The sequence below is a fragment of the Marmota monax genome, unplaced genomic scaffold, assembly GCF_021218885.2.
Source record: "Marmota monax isolate L192 unplaced genomic scaffold, Marmota_monax_Labrador192_F-V1.1 WCK01_AAM20220418_F8-fsc00002, whole genome shotgun sequence".
Lineage (NCBI taxonomy): Eukaryota > Metazoa > Chordata > Mammalia > Rodentia > Sciuridae > Marmota > Marmota monax.
Genome location: NW_026693571.1, coordinates 41,401,989 through 41,421,273, shown reverse-complemented (window position 1 = coordinate 41,421,273; position 19,285 = coordinate 41,401,989). Strand labels below are relative to the sequence as shown.

The 19,285-nt window shown below is 36.2% G+C and overlaps 1 protein-coding gene and 1 non-coding gene across 2 annotated transcripts in view; one reads left to right on the top strand and one right to left on the bottom strand.

Annotated features, from left to right (window-relative positions):
* The window catches only part of Iqcm (IQ motif containing M), a 192,497-nt gene that overhangs the window by 3,772 nt on the left and 169,440 nt on the right, over positions 1-19,285 (bottom strand). The window lies entirely within an intron of this gene.
* On the top strand, positions 8,083-8,189 carry LOC124102776 (U6 spliceosomal RNA). Its single transcript, XR_006854975.1, has one exon. It is a non-coding gene; the product is annotated as a U6 spliceosomal RNA (small nuclear RNA).

Below are 19,285 nucleotides of genomic sequence, written 5' to 3'. Positions count from 1 at the left end.
TATGGGGACAGAAAAGATGGTGGAATGAGATGGACATCATTACCCTAGATATATGTAAGACTGCACATAGGGTGCAATGCTACATCGCGGACAGGCAGATAAATGAAAAGTTGTGTGCAATTGTGTACAATGAATCAAAATGCATTTTGCTATACCTCGATAAAATAAATTTAAAAAAGAAATGGATTGAACTTTTGAAAATGTTCAAATGAAATAGATAACATGCTGATCTGCATTACATATATCATATTCTCAGAAATGTGATTTTTTTCCTCAAAGATTTGAAAAACAATTTGCTATTTTCTTTTAAACTAGATACAAATTTTCATATCCACCATTTTATTTTATTATTTAGCATGCAAATTTGCCTGTCTACTCAAGGTTGTACATTGTTCTACACTACTGACTACTTCTTGTGAATACTTCAAAATGAATCTTTGTAAAGCAACATGGAAAGAAAACAGAGACTGTGTAAATGCAAGTGTAGGTCATGGGGTATTTGCTGAGTCTAGACGCATGCTAAGGGTGATTAGCTGAGACCTTTCTGGGTCACCACTTCTTAATCCAGAAACAACAAACAAAACAGCAAAAACTCACAATAATTGTGTTATTCATAACGATTTAATCTTAAAATACAAGAAAGCACTACCTGGGCTGGGGTTGTGGCTCAGTGGTAGAACACTTGCCTGGCATGTGTGAGGCATTGTGTTCGATCCTCAGCACCACATAAAAATAAATAAACAAATAAATAAATAAATAGAAATAAAGGTTAAAAAAAAGAAAGCACTACCTAACATGGTATCATGGTCCTGACCAGTAGCACATAGTCATAGTCAATACAAAGCTAACTCCAGTTCTAAATGACAAACAAGGGTAAACAAATAGTTACAATTGATTTTCATACAGAGCAAGGTCCAAGCTTGAACCTAACTTTTGTTTACTTTAGGATTTCAGAAAGGGATATGTCCAGAACAATGAAAGAATAAATCCTTGAGGGTTCCCTTTGCAAAAAACCAAGAATCCTTTTGTGGGGATGGGGGCAAAGTGAGCTGAATGTCTGGGTCGTGGTCCATAAACACAGCAGCAGTTGGCAAAGTTCTGCAAGATTCTGGAAGATCCTGGGGGGTATTACTTTGAGAGGAAGGTCCCAAGTGAATAAGTCGAAATGTCTAAAAAGTTATTCTCCCCACACAAGGTCCTGGGATGCTGAGGGCCCAGGACATCAGGGTCTGAATTTAAAAAAAAAAAAAACAACTGTGGTTCAAAGGACAGGAAAGGGGCTTCTCCCCTCAGCAGGTTGACTTAGACCCATGTGTCGTCACCACAGAAGAGTCTAGACAGGTGCTGGAACAGAAGCAGCAAAACACTTTCACCAGGGTTCCCAAACTTCAGAGTAGCAGCAGCAGACACCTCAAGAGGGCAGGGGCGGGTGTGGTGTGGTATGGGGCTGGAATTGTGGAATTCTATGCTGCAACCAAAAGTGATGGATTTGTGAGCACATGCAAAATACACTAGAATTTCTAGATATTTCTGAGGTTATTGGGACTGCTTTCAAGAGACCAGAGGTTGTGACCATTTTTGTGCCTATATATTTCTGTGTGTGTGTGTGTGTATGTATATGTATATATATGGGGTATGTAGTTGGATATTGTTTTGAAACATTAAAATCCTCACTGCTCTTAGCTCCTGACTCTGATATTCAGGTAAAACTAATGGCTTCCTAAAGACTAAAAATAAATCATCTAATCTCTGATGCTTACCAATTTTAAAACAAGGAAAATTATTGTAAGTAGCTAATAAATATTCTATTCTTGAAGTTTTAAATAATCAGATTGTTCTTTGATAATTTGCAAAAAAGGAAAGCATAGCTATTTAAAATGATTTGAATTGTAATATTCCATACATGCATGTCCCTCAAGCAGAAAAATCTAAGAACACAGAAGACAGCTGCATTTCAAGAAGGAAGTTAAAAAACAAAAAGAAAAGCAAAAAAACCATACTTTCAAAAGTAAGCCTTCCACTTGGAAGTGTATGGCTTTGCTCAGAATGAATGGTATTTTGGGGATCCAAGAAACCAGAATCTGGAAAACTCAGCACATGGAGCCATATGGTGAGGAAGATTGTGTGATGAAGAGAACCCTTTCCAATTTAATGAAGTAAGTATTGAACTAGCAGATTGGTGGGAGAACAAAAGACAGACATTGAAGGGCACCTGAAAAAAAGATCAGGCTCTGGGATGTGTGTGTGTGTGTGTGTGTGTGTGTGTGTTGTGTTGTGTTTTACTGGGAATTGAACCCAGGAGCATTCTACCACTGAGTTACATCTCCAATCCTTTTTGATTTTTTTTTTTAATTTTGAGACACGGTTTTGCAAAATTGTCTGAGCTTGGATTCCATCCATCTGCCTCAGATTCGAAAGTAGCTGGGATTATAGGCATGTGCCACCAAACCCATCCTCTTATCCCCTTGTCTCTTGCCCTGAAGGAGTAGGAAATAGAAACTTAATGATGGAAAGCACTTAGAGTCAGTGGGAGAATCTAGCAGTAGGGAGCTTTTGTTGAAAGGGGCTTCATTCTTCTTTAAAAAGCCATGTGGTCAAAATAGTGCTAAGCAATATGGGAAACAGTATTTAGGATCTGCAACCATAGGAAACAAATAGCATTGCAATGTGGTATGAGGACACCTACTGAGATTACTGAATGTCCTGAGGGTACCTGGGAATTCTGAGAATGCTGACTGATTAGAAGAAGCTATGCGTTCAACTACTGGGACCATAGCAGATATTAAGAATGGATGCCAGTGAATGGCTCCCAAGGTTCAGGTGAAATGATTTATAGCACGGAAGAGTCCATCAAGGAGAGGAGATTGCATTCAGGATGTCTCTCAGTAGATGAAAGAAATGAGAGAGCAGGTCTATTATGAATGGGTGCCCAGGCACAGATTAAAAATAGAGGATGAAAGAGATGGAATATATAAATAACAGGAGCAGCATAAAAACACAAAATTTAGAAATGTCACTTATAGAAAGAAGTTAGTCTGATTACTAGCAGGGAAAATGGTTCTACACTTAAGGATAAAACTGTACATACCTTGGTATGAACGTTTCATCCTAAGTGACTGCAACACAATAAAAGGCATGGAAGAAAAGAAAGAAGCTGACCCAAGTAACTTCAGAAAATGAGTTCTGGTTAGAAACTGGAGGTTAAAGACAAAATGCAGATGGATATACAATCACAGATGGGTAAGTGTATGTGTGTATATAAGCATGGGCATTGTTTGTGTTATAGAGGAACAGTGCCAGGAATGAGTGACACCGTCGGTAGCAATGAGCTCCTCCAGTGAACCGATCTTGTTTTCCAAATATCACTTTCCAATAGAAGCAGCCAGTACTACTGAAGAAATGGACGATTCTAGGGTTTGGCCAGAGCTAATACAAGAAGCTCCTATAGAACTGTGTAGTGACAGAAAGTAAGGAAGTACTCAAAAGACCAAAAAGATTGGGACATGTCAAAGGGACTGAGGAGCCAACCTGGAAAAGCTCTCAATGTCTAACGTTATCTAAAATTGAAGAATATTAATAGCAAAATAATGTAGCATTAGAATATAACTCAAATTATAAAATAAACATATGTTAGTAAATACTTGATTGGATAAATAGGAGAGGAAAAAGTCTTTATTAAATAATAATTCTTAATAATATATGCAGATGCTTCCATATCTAGAAAGAAAAGTTTAATTTTGTCCCCTTTCTGTCCTTTGGATATGGGATAGACTTAGTTTCATGCTTCCCAAAAACAACTCATAGAAAGGGCATGTGTGAATTTATAGTAGAGAAACCTGACAAATACTACCTTGGTCAGGTGATCAAGGTTAATATCATCAGTCATAAGTCATACTGACAGCAAGTTTCTGTAGAGATGATGTACTGAAAAGGGCACTTAGCTTCTCGATGTTCTTTCAAAAATTGTGCAACCCCATTTTAACCATGAGAAAAACACGTAACAAACCCATGTTGAGAACATTCAGCAAAATACTTGTCCAATAATTCTCAAAACTGTCAAGATCATGAATCAATAAGGAAATACTAAGAAACTGCCAGAACACTAGGAGCCCAAGAACTCAAGCCAAGAGAACACAAAGTGGTATTTGAGATCGCATCCTGAAGGGCAAAAAAAGACATGAGTGGAAGGATTAGTAGCATCCAAATAAAGTCTAGAGTTTGCTCAATCACAATGTGGAAATATTGGTTCCTTAGTTTTTATAATAATATACCCCAAGTACCACAATTATATAAGGTATCAGTAGGAGAACTGAGAGAGGGAATTCTGTACTAGGTTCACAGTCATCTGTAAATTTAAATTGTTCCAAGATAGAAATGACAGAATAACAACTGGCATTCAATACACTTGATTCGGTGTCAGGCACTGTATTGAGTGCTGTACTTATGTTAACTCAATTTCTCTTTCTATTAGTACCTATTGCTAGCATCATCATTATGAGAAACTAAGACTATTATGAGTGACAAGTTTCACTAAGCAGTAGGAAATATTGACCCACATGGATTTCAAAACTGTTATAACTTATTGGAAACCAAGCAGCACCTAAGCCACTCGTTTTTTTTTTTAAGATGGATAAATTTTTATTAGAACTATTTTACTTAAGTTCACATCATAAATATACAAGGCACCTTTCCAAAAGGAAACAAAAATAAAAAAATAAATGTCTTTAAAGGTGGACTTTCTTAACATCTATCCAGAGCATGGGCTCATGTTCTCTTTATCACTTGGAATTTTCAAAGCCAAATATCAGGAGAGACTTTCTTATTCTACATTAAATTGTTGTCTGTCTTTAATTATGCAAGTGTTATACCTTCAAACCACCAGTAATTCATTTATTTCTCTCACTGTACTAATCCCAAGGACAGTGTCTTACAGATAACTGAATATTCAGTAAATAATATTGACAATGCTTGTATTTTAACAGAAATGACATATTCACATTTTGCTTCTTTCACTTCAGAATTATTCATGGAAATCCCTCTAAACCAACAAATATAGATATAATTCATTATTTTAAGTGCTACATAATATTCTGTGAGATGAATAGATAATAATCTCTTATTAACAATTACTTAGTTCCCATTTTCAAACTACTAATAATGCTAAAATAAGCTTTTTTGTTCATTTAGCAGTGCTTTTATTTCCATGGGATAGATTCCCAAGGTGGAAGTGCAGTCAAAAGTATATATGCATGAAACTAAAAATAAATATGTATATTTATTTCATACATATTGCTAAGTTGCTTTCTAAAATTCTATGAAATTCATATTGCTACTAATAGTGTGACAAGCCAGCAACAGCAGTTATTATTTTATCTTGCCTGGTTTAATTTGTGCCAATATGAAAAGGGTTGATCCCATTGTATTTCCACAGGTAGTGACCTGGAGCATCTCAGTTTAAGATGGATAGCAGTAGATTTGGTTTTATGAATCGTTTCTCTGCATCTTTGGCCTATTTTGCTCTTAGATTATCTCCTTGTTTTCATTTTAAATAGTTCATTGTATTAAACCTCCGTCTTCTAGCATGCAATTCCCCTTCCCATCAATTTTTTAGATTTATTTATGATATTTTTCCATAGAAAATTTTTGAAAATTTAAAAAATCAAAGTCACTTATCTTTTATTTCATATTCTTTCTTTTTCTTTTTGTGTTGGGGATTGAACTTAGGGCCTTGTGCATGTGAGGCAAACACTCTATCAACTGAGCTACATCCCCAGCCCATCATATTCTTTCTTAAGAGTATATTTATTGCTCCTATAGTAAATAATTGATTCTCTAGCTTGATTTTCAGAAATTTTATTCATCTCTTTATCTATCTATCTCTCTATCATCTATCTAATTATTTAAACTGGGTATTGAATTTTATCAATAGTTTTTATAATAATTAATAATATATACTTGTTGTCTTTGATGTATTATTATAATGAAGTATGAGAACAGAATTCTTAACATGGCAGCATTCTTATATTCCTAGAATAGTATGTGTTTGGGCTTTATGATACCCTTTAATATATAACTGAGTTTACATTTTACCTTTTCTTACATTTACCTATGACCATTAATATAAAGAATGTTTAACCATTTTCATCTTGGAAGAGACCTTCTTTGGATTGTTCAGGTCCCATTAGAAGAAATCTACTCTCAATAAGAGCTCTCCAGCCAAGTTTATATAAAAGTAGCTTGCGTTGTTCCCATTACCTAGATCTCATTCTCTGTGTGGTGGCTACAAAGTGAAGTTTTGAAGCAAGGACACAAGAGATAAAAATATAAGAGCAATCTCAGGTTTTTAATCTGAAATTCTTTCTCATCATATTTCTTCTTTTGAGGCATTAAGTGGTTGGTAGAAAAGTACAGGCTAATACAAGTTGAAGACTTCAGAGTCTATGTGAAAGACAAAAGTAAATTTCTCTGAGTTGATATAAATCCTAGTAATCCAAACAAATAGACAAAATTAACATAAGTAGGTCCAGTTAGAAAACACATCTGTATTTATTTACATACTTTGAAAATTAATAAACTAATTAATTGATTTTTGGTACCAGGGATTGGATGCTTAACAACTCAGACACATCCTCAAACCTTTAAAAATATCTTATTTTGAGACAGGGTCTTGCTAAGTGGCTTAGGGCCTTGCTAAATTGCTGAAGCTACCTTTGAACTTGCAATCTACCTGCTGGGATTATGGGTATGGGCCATTGTGCCCTGTTACTCTAAACTTAAACTCATTTAATTAAAATGGTCATGATTATTTGTTCTGTCATATAAGTTCAGGCAATAATTTCTCAGTAAATAAGTCTATCTCAAAAACATTTCTGTGGAGCTGAGTGCATGAAAAACCCCATTTTCAAGTCTTTTAGATTCACATTTAGTATTTCTCGGCTCCCAGGGATGGCCATCCCTAGACCTAATTTAGTGGCATGTCCCATGACCAAGTCACTTTTCTCTATTTGATAATTTTCATTAATTTCTCAAGCTTTAAGAAAATTTTTGTAATTAGTCTGAATGAATAATTGAAAATACCACCACCAAAACTTGTACAAACTGTTAAGTCCAGCAGTGGTGGAGACATTCTCTCATTCTCAGAGGTCCAAGTTTATCTTATTTGGATGTTATCTGAAGGAAGAATTTTAAATCCCTCAAAAATGAGTTGTTTGTGGTCTTGGTTAAAACTTACCGTTGGTTGGAAATGTAATGAAGAAATTTACTTCAAATTTCTTCAATTAATGAATTTCTGTGATGTTGAATAGATTTTCTTCTCTTTCTGGCATATCTTATCTTGATCAGGGCACTTGGAATAAAATTTTAAATTTTGACTTCAAAATTATCAGCATACTGCTTGGCATTGTGACATTATCCCAAGAGTCATAAAGTTTAGTCTTGCTGATGCCTATATTATACCATTCTAGCCTACAAAACTAACCAACCAAAACCAACAACAAAAATGAAATGTACTCTTAGCTCAAGTACAGAGCAATTTTAATGTTGAGTACAGTAAGTTTGTTTTAAAATTCTGGGCTATAGGTCCCACAAGATAACCCAAATATAAGTCGGGGATCCATGTGACCCCATTTCTGGCATAATATATGCTAATAATACATGATTATAATTTTATACTTCTCTAAGGTAGTGATCGAGAATTCCAGTTTTTACACATAAGAAAATGTCAAGGATGTAGCTTCTTAAAAATTCTTTAAAAATAATCTGTAGAAATATTTTCATTCAACCAGTCAATATTTTTTACATACCCCCTTGAAACTCCTTTTAAAACTATACTCTCCATTTATTCTTCTGCTCCTCAATGATCCCCAACACCAAGCCAATGAGTTCTTTGTCACTATCCTCTAATTTTTACTACTCATAGCATCGGCTAAAAACCTTTCACTCTTATATCCAAATATCAAGAAGTGTTCCATTGTCATACTTCCTTATTCTCCTTTTTCTTACACAAACCTATATGGCTCAGGTCAATCATACCACGTGGCCTTTTGATTCAATTAAGAGATTCCATAAATACAAGATACATACGTGCTCACTTCGGCAGCATGTATACTAAAATTGGAACAATATAAAGAAGATTAGCATGGCTCTTGCGCAAGAATGACATGCAAATTCATGAAGCGTTCCATATTTTTAATGTGAGGATCATTATTATCCAAAGTGTATGTATGAAGACACACGAATTGGTGTGAGTATACTATGTATACAATCAGAGATAGGAAAAATTGATCTCTATACATGTAATAAGAATTGTAATGCATTCTGCTGTTATATATAAATAAAAAATTTCAAAAGTCATCCTAATTAGTGAAAATACAAATTCACAAAATACAAATAACACAGGGAAATAATGTTTGAAATAGAAAATAGTAAATGTCTACTTGGAATAATTTCTGTGCAAAAGTAAAAATAAAATAAAAAGATATATGAAGCTGCTGTTGGTATAACAGAAATAGTGTTTTAGAGCTGGTTTTTAAAATAGTAGTTCACTCTAAAATAATAATCAAAGTATAGTACAGTAAATATTTAAACCATATTGTACATAATTGTGCTATACTTTTATGTGCCTGGAAGTAAAATAGGTTCGTTTACATTGGTATCATCACAAATGTGAGCAGGGTCTCACTGAGTTGCTTAGTGCCTCACTTTTGCTGAGGCTGAGTTATGAACTCGACATTCTCCTGCCTCATCTTTCCAAGCTGCTGGGATTAGCCTGAGATAATTTATAATGTAATCTGTGTCTAAAAAATATAATAAACAGCAAGAGATGATTCTCAAAAGGATGCAAAAACTATATTTTTGTTCTTAAAATTTCCAAGAAAAAATAAAAAGTTGACTAGACTGATATTGGTAAAGTAAATTCAGTAACTAACTTTAACTTGGTTTCTGGCAGTACACAGATTGAACACAGGGATGCTCTACCACTGAGCTATATGCCCAGATCTTTTCATTTTTTATTTAGAGACAGAGTCCAGCTAAGTTGCAGAGGATGGCCTTGAACTTGTGATCCTCCCATCTCAGCTTTCCAAGTTGCTGGGATTACAGGTGTGCACCACTGTACCCAGCTAAATTTAAAATGTTTTTAAAAATATCTTGGATTTTATGTTGTGCTAGAGACTATTAAAATTTTGTATGAATTATTTTATTCATTTCTTAATCACATTCCAATATAACAGCATTATAACCTCAAGTTTTCATATAAGAAAACTGAGGCATAGAAATTTTAGGTAAATTTCTCATAGTGATATTTTTAGTAAATTCCATAACCAGATTCAGACTTAAGCCGTGGTGGTGAAGTGCCTGAGTCCAACAAGCAACACAAATGACCTCAGCAACAAAACAGAAATAATTAATCACATTACATAAGCACTTTACATCTATTTTCTCATCCATTCTTGTCACTGAGTCTATGAGATGTTACTCTTATAATTCTCATTTTAAGGATGAGAAAACTAAGATTTACACAAGTTACATAACTGATAGAAAAGACCATATTCTTTTTTAAAATATATTTTTTTAGATGTAGATGGGCACAATATCTTCATTTTGTTTATTTATTTTTATGTGGTGTTGAGGATCGAACCCCAGTGCCTCACCTACACAAGGCAAGCACTCTACCACTGAGCCACAACCCTAGCCCCAAGACCACATTTTTAATGAGTTGCAAGATCAAGATTGAAATCTAAACTATCAGTAAAATGTACCTTTACTTCTCTGAATATTAATTACTTATATAAATAATTCAGATATATGTTTACATTTTATATAAACTAATGGACAGAAGGTAGTTACTACCCAAGTCTTAATTGCAGGGGCATCTTATAAATATAGTCGCCCTTTTAAAAAAATTAAAAGGGCAACTATATTTACTAAATGGTCCAGTAATTGAAATGCAAAATAACTATACAAGTATTGGCAGATATTTTTCTGTTCCTGGATATTGGATCCGTAGTGGGTATTATGGGATAACTCTCCCTTTCAATCTTTCTTATACCTAAAGTAGCCAGAAATTAAATTAAATTAAAATTAAATTAAGTTAAATTAAATCTTATAAATATAGTTGCTATTTTTTAAAAGAGCAACTATATTTATAAGATGCCCCTGCAACTAAGCTTGGGTAGTAACTACCTTCTGTCCATTAGCTGCACTTAACACAACATCCAGAAGACAGAAATGAGGTGGAGACCATTTTTCTGCCCCACTCCCCATCGGTATTTCAGTTCTTTCTGGCAAGGTCTAGAAAAAGTGAGCTTGTCTTGCTGCATGTTCCAAGGCTTGTTACCTGGATTCCTGGGTGACCAGCAGCAGTCACAGCAGCAGCAGACTGTGGGGTAAGGATCTTGGTGGATCAGCCTTCCATTGTTCTGTCCTGGAACCCAATTGCCTTCAGCCCTCCAGCAATGTTTTAAAATAACTTCTATCAAATCCTTATTTTTTCTTAACATTATAGTGTGCATTTCATTACCTTCACTGAGCCTTGGCTGATAAAGTATGTGCTGTTTAAATTGTATTACTGCTGGTTGACAGAAGTTCTGGCAGCCGATGCCTTTCAGAGATTGAAGTGCGGATGGGTCTTAGTTTTGCCTCCTGGTGCATTTCAGTCTGCTGTGATTTGAATGTCTCTCCAAAGCTCATGTTGAAACTCAGTTGCCAGTCTGCTGGGGAACTGGGAGGTATGAACTTTAGAGGTGTCAGAAATAATCCATTCTCATGGATACATTAATGTCATTATTGAGGGAATGGGCTAGTTAGTCCAGGGGTAGCTTTGCCATGAAATTAGGTTGTCCTGTACGCTTCATCTTGTCATATGATGTCCTCTGCCATGTTATGATGCAGCAAGAAGGCTCTTCCCAGATCTGTCCCCTCATTCTTGGTCTTCCCAGCTCCAGAGCTGTGAGGAGTATATTTCTTTACTTTGTAAATTATCCAGTGTCAGATATGCTCTTACAGCAACACAAAGTGGACTAAAACGTAATCCATCTTCATCACCCCAATCCCCTTGTTCACTACTCCAAAGCTATCTTTGAAAATCATTTTGACAGGGGCTGGGGTTGTAGCTCAGTGGTAGAGCACAAGACTTGCACGTGTGGGGCACTCAGTTCCATCCTCAGCACCACATAGAAATAAATAAAGGTATCATGTCCATGTACAACTAAAAAAAACTTTAAAAAAATCGTTCTGACAGCCAAGCCTACCACAACCTTTGGTTGTAGTTTAGAAGTGTTAAAATTGTTTTAAAAGAAACAGAAAATTCTGGAAGCAGGATGTTCAGATTTTTATTTAAGACATTTTCAGCAATGAAGTTTCTGACCAAAAGATTCCTTCCTTCCTTCCCTTTCCCCACTTTCATTCCCTGGTGTATCTGAACTAGGATGCGCTAATATCAAGCTCTTAAACCCTCCTTTATTCATTTTCCACATACTTTTTACCCCTGGTAAAATACCCCTTTCCATCCTTCGCTTCTGCTGTTATTGCTTCTTAACCCTTGCTCTGAATATTTTGTTTCAAAAAGGGTGTATGTGCTGTGGCCTGATAGTTGACATTTGCTTGAAAATTAGATGTCTAGACATATTTAAAAACAGAGGCCAAAATCATCCCCAGTCCCTTGCTCTGCCACAAAATTTCATGCAAAGTTTAAGTACTAAGAAACACACCTCTTTTTCTCTCCCTCCCTTCCCACTCATTTTAAAAATCTTTTTGGATATTCTATTTCAGCAAAATTTATCCTAAAACTAGCCATTAAGTTAGTCCCAAATCCATTCAGTTTAAAAGCTCAGTAACTTTGTATTGGTACCAGAGTACCTTGCTTCGTTTGTTCTCAGCTGCACACTAAAATAAATACCATACATATTTATACATGATGGGAGTTGGGAAGAATATCAGGAGGGTAAACAACATTTGGAAAAACCAACAGCCATTTGTTTCTTTGTACCTGATCAAAAATACATTCAGCTGGTATTTGTGCTACTACATAGATGGGCGCCTACAGGCCATCTGATACTTCTGCTCTCGTCCTCGTCCTCTTTCCCTGCAGAAGGAGGGGAGGAGGCAGAGACATCAAAACTATATCCAAATCCCAGAACACCATGGCTAAGCCAGAGAAGCCTAACACAACAGAGTCCTCATCCCCAGAAGTAAGTTAGTTCCCACTTTTTGGTGTCTGGATGGCTGGGAATTGGAAATGTTTTTGTAAAAAAAAAAAAAATTAAAAATTAAAAATAAAAACTAAGTCAACAATTGCTACTCTCAAATTTTATTTTCAGTATTAGTTTTATGGTTTGTCAGTTTAATTTAATTTAATTCTATGGAATGAAGAACAGGCACTTTTTATACTTTGGTTTCTTCCTGAACCTTTTGCAAAAACACAGTTCCCATTGCTACTTTCTTGCTACCAATTGTGGGGTTTTTTTTACATACTGTAATTTAATTTATAGATTTTTCCTCCAAATTCATGTTTCCTCATATTCAGATGGAAGTATGGAATTTCCTCAGCAAACATGCTGCCAGATTATTTAAACTTGGAAATGAAATAATCATTGGATGAAACAAACAAATGTCCATTCCCTCTTCACTAACGGATCCAGAGCAATATTTGAATATTTTGTGTTTTGAATGATTTGTTATGAAAAATTTCCAACACAGTAAAACCATGAAAGAGCCAAACAGTGAAAACCTTGATTCTACAAGTGATATTTGACTCTGTCTTTTTAATCATATATCTGTCCATCTATTTTTTCTTGTTTGGGGATATTGTAACCACTTTATAAGTGAAATCAACTGAAAAAAAAATTCTGAGCCTGATTTAATAGAAATATCCCCACCCCACCTTCAGAATGTTTTCCCACTTTCTGAATTTAGTTTTTCCTATGTAAAAATTATGATAAGAATCTGGCAAGTATTAGAAGTGAACCGTGGATTATGACTCACATTTCAATACTTTCTGTAGGTTTGCCCGTGTTTTTCAATAAAGTAGAGTTTGTTGAGTAGTAGAGGAGAAAGGGTTATCACTGAGCATCGGGCTCATATATAAAGCTCCTTACATGCCATCGCTCTGCCCTCAATTTTTAAATAATGGGATTTTATAAAAAGACTGAATAAAGGACTCTAAAGCGATAAACTACAGAGAGATACAAGACACTAGTGCCAAAAAGCAGATAGCATTCAATTAGTTTTTTTTAAAAGCATTCTTATCACATCTCCTCCTAATATTAGCTTTCTCCATAAACAATAGCCTGCTGCAATATTGCCAGAGTTGCCCAGCTGAGATGACATTGTGCAGTGACAGATGATAGGGCTGGGCCGAAGCTGTGGATGTTATTCACAAATGGCACTCAATGGCCCTTCAGTTTTAAAGATTATTCTATGACTCTAACATGAAACCAGATTCATATTTATGGGGTAAGCGAGATAAGAAACGTATTTTTTCTACAATAAAAAAATTAACTAAACATATCTTGGGGGCCCACTTTTGAGCAGCTCATTTTTATCTAACAGAATAGTCCAACATACAGAAGTAACAAACACAAATAATTCTGTTTTTTTTTTTTTAAAAAAGCTTTAAATCTTACATGTCTATTCAAGACATCCATTTAGACTTTTAGACTGCATTTACTTTAAAATGAAAATGAAGTGGGTATGGCCAAAAAAACTCTTTACAATCTATTTTGATAATGCCATTCACCCTGGGTTATGTCAGTCTCTCTTGTTGAAATATATGAATAATTTGCCCACATGAAGCTTTTGGTTTTAACTAAAGTTTATAATCATATTTCATAACCAGTTTGTTTTCCTCCAGAAGACAGGAATCTTTCACATTTAGAGCAGTAAATAAATAAATCATTACTTTAATCTGTTTAGTAAAAAAGCTTCTTTTTAATACCTTTTGGCCAACTCAATAGAATTGAATAAACTGACCTTCATAACAAAATTTATTTGTTATGACCTTCATAACGAAATATTTATTTATTTATTTATTTATTTATTTATTTATTTATTTATTTTTATTCAGATGTTAGAACTAAAATTAAAGTGAGGCATACTAAATTTTTGTAACATGATGAATATTTCTAATCAAGACATAAAGCAATTATTCCTAGCTTATCTCTCATAACCACAGATTTCTGAACCTTATCCATGAGGCCCTAAAAGTCTGGCCCCTTCCTTCTTCCCAATCGCATCTGGAATGTCCCAGGGCTTCCAGTCAAATCCAAAGCTGCTCCTCTCCCATTTCACCTTCTTCTTCAGCTCAGGAATCTCTCCATCTTTTAAGGGTCCAGGCTTCAATCATTAGACTTTGATTCTTTTCCTGAACCCCACAGCTGGTCCTGCTGGCTGTATCTCCTGAAGACATTCAAAATCTAAACACTTACCACCATCTCCAGAGGCCCCTTCTCCCAAGCCGTTACTGCCTGGGCTACTCCACCTTCTCCTAAGAGCCCCCGTTCTGCCTCCTCCTCTGCCCTCAGTTTCTTTCTTTTCAGTGGCCAGGGTATAAAATGTCCCTCTTTTGCTCCATTAAACTTTCCCCTTCCCGCACACTCGAGGACATAAACCCTACCAAGCCCCTCCAGTTAGCTCCCCTACTTCAGGTCCAGCTATTCACCTCCTCATTCATTTTTTTTCCAACTGCCTGGGTTCCTCAGCTGGTCTGAAACCCTGTACACACTCTCTGCTCAGGACCTTTGTCTGTGCCGTTCACTCTTTTAATCAGAATTTCTCCTCGATTATTCACTTAGCTCCATTCCTCGCATCCTTCAGGTCACATTCTGAATGCAGTTTCTCCAGGCCACCTGCTATGGTTTGCCTAATTGTTAAAGACACAGTCCTCAAAGGGACTCTATTGGGAAGTGCTTGAAGCACTAGGTGGCAGGACTTTGCAGGAGGTTCTTAGAGGGTGAGCCCTCAGGGAGACTGTGGGTCCTTCTGCTTTTGATTCTTGGCTGAGGAGTTGGGTGGATTCGCCTCACCTCACAAGCCTTGGGATAGGTCCAAATCAATGGGCCACTTGACTTTGGACTGGAAGCTCCAAAACCATAAGCTCAAATAAACTGTTTCTCTTCTAGAGTAATTCCCTCCGATATTTTGTTATAGTAACAGAAAGCTGACTAATATACCATTCCATTTAAATGGAAGCACTGCCTAACCTCAGGATGCCCTATCATCTTTGTGGTCCTTTCCCTCTCATAATATTAAGAAGCACATAATATAGTGTGTATTTTATTCATTTTATGTATTTTTTCATTTTAACTAAAATATGTATTCATTGCTGGCAGAGATTTTTTTTTACTATTTAGATCACAATTGTTCCTCGTGTTTCTAGGATGGAACCTGGTATGTAGTAGATGCTCAATAAACCCCTGAATAAATGAATGAGTGAATTCATAAAATATAAAAATACTTGTCAGGGTGCAGTTGGGGAAATGGCTGAATTACACAGACTATTTGTCTTTACGGCCCTAATTCAATGGAATATTGCCAACTCTTTAGTCTGCTTTGTTCTATTTAGATTTTGCATCTGTGTAGATTTCTCTTCCAAAATTTGGGGATGTATAGTAATTTAGTCAGTGAAAGAGTTGTTTCCATGGATTCCTGGTAAACTGATTATAATGAAATTGGCACTGGGTCCTAGTTTTAATATGACACTATGGCATATTATAATTCTAATTTCTACTCTGAAGTTTCTCTAGTAGCAAAATGGGTACTTTCCCAAGTCATTTTTTCCCCCTACAGAAACTCAGATAAAAAGCCCATGTTGTATTTGGCATCTGATCACTCAGAGCAATCTTCTGGGATAAAAACACAATGTCAGGGAGAAAAAGAAAAAAGACCTCGTGCTGAATAGAAGGGAATAATCCCTTGCAGAACTGTCTCTGGATGCTAATGAATCAACAATAAAGGCCCTATTATGTGATTGTTTTGAGTGATACTGTTCTTATTAAGTTTCAGTGGTACTAAAGGCAGAATCACCCTGAGGCTTCGATACTTTGGTTAGAATAATGAAACAGATTTAAGCCCATCAATTTTGCTAATGCTTCATGCATCTAGTTTAGATCAGCAGTGGAAAAGTGGAACTTGAGTTTTATTTTTATCCATATTTTGACTGATCATATCCTTGAGCAGAAAAAAAGAAAAAAAATTTAAAAGCTTTAATACTGTGAAACACATGCAGATACACACCTCTGAGACAATACATCCATTACATGTATGTGGAGCCCCCTGCCTGTCCCAGGGCCCAAGCACTAGCACTGATTGTGTCTCTTGAACGTCTCTGTCATCCTCCAGGAGGCGGAAGCCTGGTTAGACTGGTAATTGCTTCCACTGCCTAATGAAGATGCTTTAAATAATGATGTGCGTGATGCAAACTGGGACAAAACGCTTGGTCAATACATTTTGACTTGCTCATAAATCTAGGAAACTCAGAGAAGATCTAGTCATTAAGAGGTGTTTGAAATCATGAAGGTGAAAAATGAACACCTCATTGATTCTCCAACGATAATACAGATTCCGAGAGGCATTATCATTTTATACCACATGCATGTGATGTTGTGAGTAGACAGACAGCATTTTGCCATAGTCAATGAACCAACTTTGATACAATTTTGTTTTTTTAAGTGTACAATTCTAGTTAGATTGAAAACTCAGCAGCTGGTTTCAGGAATGTTAAAATAATCAGCTACAAAATGTGAAAGTATAGATTGTCTTGATAAACTGTCTACTGAAGCTAAACCCCTCTATGGTAAATCTTCACATTTTCTATACAATATTCTGGAACTTATCTTTTATTAGAAATCCTCGTAAATTTACCAGGTTCTGCGAATGGGAAAATCATTAGAACCAGTGAAGGAAATTAGGTCTCCCAGTGAAATCTGAGACCTGAAAGGAACAGCAGAGAAATCATCTTAGTTCACTGAGATTCAAGACAGAGAAGCAATATGAATCCATATTGATGATCCAAGTGCATGTGCCACTTCCATCAGGCCACTTCCACATACGAATTATTTTAAGGCAACTGAGAAGCAGCAGATGCAGGAAGAACTCTCTGTCCTCCCCCTTTCTTCCTAAAAATGCCATTTTCTCTTTTGAAGGTGACCCATATCAGGAAGAGGAGATGACTCTCACCAATGGTAGTGAGTGAAGTATGTGCAAGAAATCTTACCCAACAATGCTTATCTCCCATTAGTTTACCCAGGTATTCACTTTCCCACAATTTACTGCTCCTAGAAACCCCAACCTCTTTTCCTTTATCTATTCACATCTCCACAATTTATGGCCCTTTGTTAAAATGCTGTAGAAGCCCAAGTCCACTCTCTCATTAGTTTTTTCCTCTTCTTTCTGTGAACTCTTTCCCAGCCATGCATGTAAAAATACTAACACCAACAAAATTCTCCTGCTGATCTTTTATCAGTTGAATACTCCATGTGTTGTGGTGGTGAGGTGGAGGGAGGGATGAAGGAAGGGCTGCTACTGCCATTCATCCTAAAAGGCTGTTTGAGAAAGATTCTAGAGGGAGCCTGCTGCCTCAGTGATGTGGGACCAGCTCTGTCCCAGAATTCATTGTTGTAGGGTCTCCATGCACCTTGGGATACACACCTTTACGTGCCCCTAAAAGTAAGTACCTACAAGTGTCAGGTTCTGGTAACAAAAAGTAAGTTTGATGCCTCTGTTCAAAGGCTCAACAACCAAATATGAGGAAACTGAAAACCAAGTGTGATGGAGAGGCTACGGTCACCATGGTAGCAGCCCATGCCAAGATAACAGGGGCACAAAGGAAGGAGGAGACGCCGCAGCACAGGGCAAGCTGAGAAAACCAAACAGAGAAGGTGACCCTAGAGCTCATGAAAACTGCTTGCAAGGAAAGTGGTGAGATATGTCATTTTTATGTAGATGGATGGAACACAAATTGACCTCCAAGACTTCAACAAGCCAAGTCTCCCCCCACCCCCAAGATGCAGGTCGAGGTATTGACTTGATAAATTCATCAAGCTTTACATATTCAAAATTTAACTTGTAATTTTTTTCCTTGCAAACTGATCTTCTTCACTGTAGATATTTGATCTTGTTTCGCGAGTCAAAAATCCAAGCCAATCTCGACTCCTCTACTATCAAACCACTGTCAAGTTTTTTCCTACTAATATTACCCTCAAAATATCTTTCATATACGTCCAAGTTTTTCAGTTTTCTCCATGACCACCATAATTCCAACTGTAACCATCCATCATCTCTACCACTGCATTGCTTCAGCACTTAGAAACAAGCCTAGCCTATTCTTGGTGCTCAATAAACATGCTTGAATGAATACACTGTTGACTGAACCAGGTTCCTTCCAGTGCCTTAGCTTACTCTCTTCCCAGAGTAAACTTCTCAGTTCTCTAATGTGATCGTGCCATCTCCCATTAAAAACCCTTCAGTGGCTTCCCATCACTTTTAAAGAGAAAAATTAATAAGATTTGGAAGGTCTTGCATGGATAGATTGGTTAATGCTCTCTCTTGTACAAAATAAGATGAGAAATGTGAGTCTGTGCACTTGTGATTTATTATCACTGTACAGCATCCGCACTGTGATGTCACCTACAGACTGAATACTGTGGAGCTCCCAGTGGGGGCCAGAGGAGAAAAAAGAATGGGGGAAAGGTGGTGACCCCAGAGGGACTCGTTTGTTTCAACAAATGTTTTTAACTGTACACATTTTTCAAACAAAAAGTAGAGAATATACTCTTGTTGCATAGATATAGGCATCATCAACATTTTGCATTTTTTGGCTGAAGTACTTTCAGAGCAATCCTAGACCTCATTTCACTTAATTTTAATGTGCCTTTGAAAAACATGTACATTTTCGTACAAGCTACAATTATTGTCACATACCTAACAAAAATAATAAAAATTCCTTGGCATTGCCTGATGCCAAAGGTGTACTAAATTTTTTTTTCAATTGTCTCAAAGATGAACCTTCTTTTACATACAGTTATTGGAATCAGGATACAAATAAGCTCCACATATTGTATTTGGTTATATCTCCCAAGTCTCAATCTGAAACCCTCCTCCTTCCCATTTTTAAAACAATTTCATTCCATTAACTTGAAGAAACTGGGCCAATAGTTCTATAGAATGTATAATATTATAGATTTTTTTTTTTTCTATTTGATTCTGTTGTGGTGTCATTTAATCGGTTTCACCAGCAAAACAAATGTTTTGTCCACTCAAAATGTTCAAAATACTTTCAAGTTGCATGACC